This window comes from Triticum dicoccoides, chromosome 2A (genome assembly GCF_002162155.2).
Source record: "Triticum dicoccoides isolate Atlit2015 ecotype Zavitan chromosome 2A, WEW_v2.0, whole genome shotgun sequence".
Taxonomy (NCBI): Eukaryota; Viridiplantae; Streptophyta; class Magnoliopsida; order Poales; family Poaceae; genus Triticum; species Triticum dicoccoides.
In genome coordinates, this window is record NC_041382.1 from 514,193,111 (window position 1) to 514,195,747 (window position 2,637).

Genomic DNA, 2,637 nt, shown 5'->3' on the forward strand with positions numbered 1-2,637 from the left:
GCATTAGTCCAGAGGGCTGATTTAGGGCTAAAGACCAAGGAGCAAAAGGCATGCATGCGGACGCGGAGTCGACTCACGTCCGCAATATGAAAATTATGCCTAGCATTATTGATTATATTAAAGTAACTTAGTTTGAACAAAACTTTGCATTGATAGTATTTTAAGTAATATTTTTAGGAAGTCAAGTCAATGGAGAGTATTCTACAAAAAGTACTTCAAAATGACTTAACAATCTAATTTATGAGATGCAACCAATTCTTTTTTTAGAAACGGAGGCAAAAGTTTTGCCTCATCCATTAAATAAGAAAGAAAAGAGTGTGTTACGGCACGTACAATGATTGATAAAATAGTCTTATCTTAAGTCTTGCATGTAATTTAGAGATGACAAAAAAAGATGTTTACAAGGCGCCTACGGTGACTTCGTAAATCTCAAGATGATATGCCGGCTCAGTCTCTCGGAGGTGCTCATAGGGGTAGGGTGTGCGTGTGTGCGTTCATAAGGGTGAGTGTATGCGCGTGCATATGAGCGCTTGTGTCTGTACTGATGCTAAAAAAATGGGTCATTTGTTAGCCTTATCTTCAATAACTAGCAATTCCTAAAAACGTGGTGAGACATATTGTGCTAAGAGATCATCTCTCGTCTTCTCTTAAATAAGAGTAGACAAGTCTTTTCTTATGAGTTCCCTCTCCTTCACCCTATCATTTATCCTACGTGACACTTTTAAGATAGAACCATTGTACATGCCCTAAGGCTAACAAATGACCCATTGCAGACATCTTTTCTTGTCATCTCTAAATTACATGTAAGACTTAAGTCTTATCAATCATTGTGTATGCCCCTACAGGTAAGGGCACTACAATGGTGCTATCTTAGGAGTGCCATGTAGGATAAATAATGAGGTGGAAGAGAGAGAGAACTCGTAGAAAAATGCTTGTCTTCTCTTATTTAAGAGAAGACAAGAGATGATCTCTTAGCATAATATGTCTCACCACATTTTTAGGAATAGATAGTTATTGAAGATAAGACTAAGATATGATCCATTGTAGACGTCTTTTTTATCATCTCTAAATTACATGCATGACTTAAAATAAAACTATCTTATCAACCATTGTACATGCCCTAATCCAAATACACGCCATGAGATTACTCTTGCAAAATAATGGGTCCTAAATTTTTAAAAAGGGTGCGAATTGGAGTATTCGATTCCGATTTCGATGAGAGATGTTTTAAACTGGAGGTAGTACGATTTCTGCCCCGCGACAGCTCCCAGTCTCCCAGTTCTCGAGACCTAGGGCGTGTTTGGTTGTCGTAGTGAATAGTAGTTGCGTTGCATACACATCTCAACCTAGCCTGGTTCCGAAAAAACAGCCTTATATGCGACATCTGCGAGTTGTTTGGTTGCCTGCATTTAGGATCTCTGCATTAGGTAATACGCAAGTGTACTTTGTTTGGTTGCCTACATTGCCTCAAGGGGCACATGAACTCGGTGTTTGGTTTCACTTAGCAGACAGGGTTAAGAGCTAGCAGAGGGAAGGGAAGAAGAAGTGCAGTGTGCGCCGGACAATGGCGACTACGGTGGATAGTGGCCGTGGCGCCGTGTCCAGCATGACAAGCATGGAGTCATGAACGAGCAACCCCGTCGGCGGCACGGCGCGCGACACCGTCAGCGAACTAGTTGCGGTGCTCGCTGGACAGAGAAGGAGAATGCAGTGCTCACGCCATGCTATCGTCAGTGCAGTGGACGAGAGAGGAGGCCGAGATGATCGACGCCGGAAACGACTCCAGTGTAGTAGGGCAAGAGAGAGGAGGCGAAGATGATCGACCCCGTCAGCGGCGCGGCGAACTGCAGTGTGCACGGAGGCAGAGGACACGAGAAAGTAGTGTGCGCGTCATTGCAGCGTCAGTATAGTAGGAGGACGACAGAGAGTAGGCCGAGATGAGTGACGCCATAAACGACTCTAGTATAGTAGCACACGGGCAAGGAGATCAAGGGGAAGGTCTTCCGCGTCGAGAGGGACGAATAGGAGGGCTCTGAGGAGAGGATAGAGGAGCTTGACATGACGGCGTCAGTGCAGTAGACTGCTGTTCAAAGAGAGATGAAGATACGATCGTCGAAACCAAAAACTTACAACACGAATATTGCGAGGAACTGCGTGATTAGACTGCTGGTCAAAGGAAATTTCAAATGATCGATTGTGCGTGACGAATCTGACAAAATTGGTCCAGAATAGCTCCAAATGGGAACACGAGATTAAGAACTTACGACCGACGAAACTACGAACCGATCGCCTGAATGGAACCGTAGCATCAATGTGCATCTTTTTCGTGTAGAGCTTACCATGAACCGAAGCATCATTGTGTAGATTAGAGGGGCATGGAAAAGAGGAGATTAGGGAGGAGCTTACTCGAGGTTGAAGAAGACACCACCTAAACACCTCGCATCTCTCCAGTTTCTCCTAGTGCAGAGGCCCGTTCGGCCTGGCTCCACAGAAACTGCCGATTCTTAGGCTTCCAGTCAGCCCGCCCAGAGGTGCTTTAAAAAATGTGCGATGCAGGCCCAATACCAATAGTGTATACGGGCTACCAAACAGGCTTCTTACTTCACGCGTGGCTCCCCGTTTCGCTCCAGACCCCCG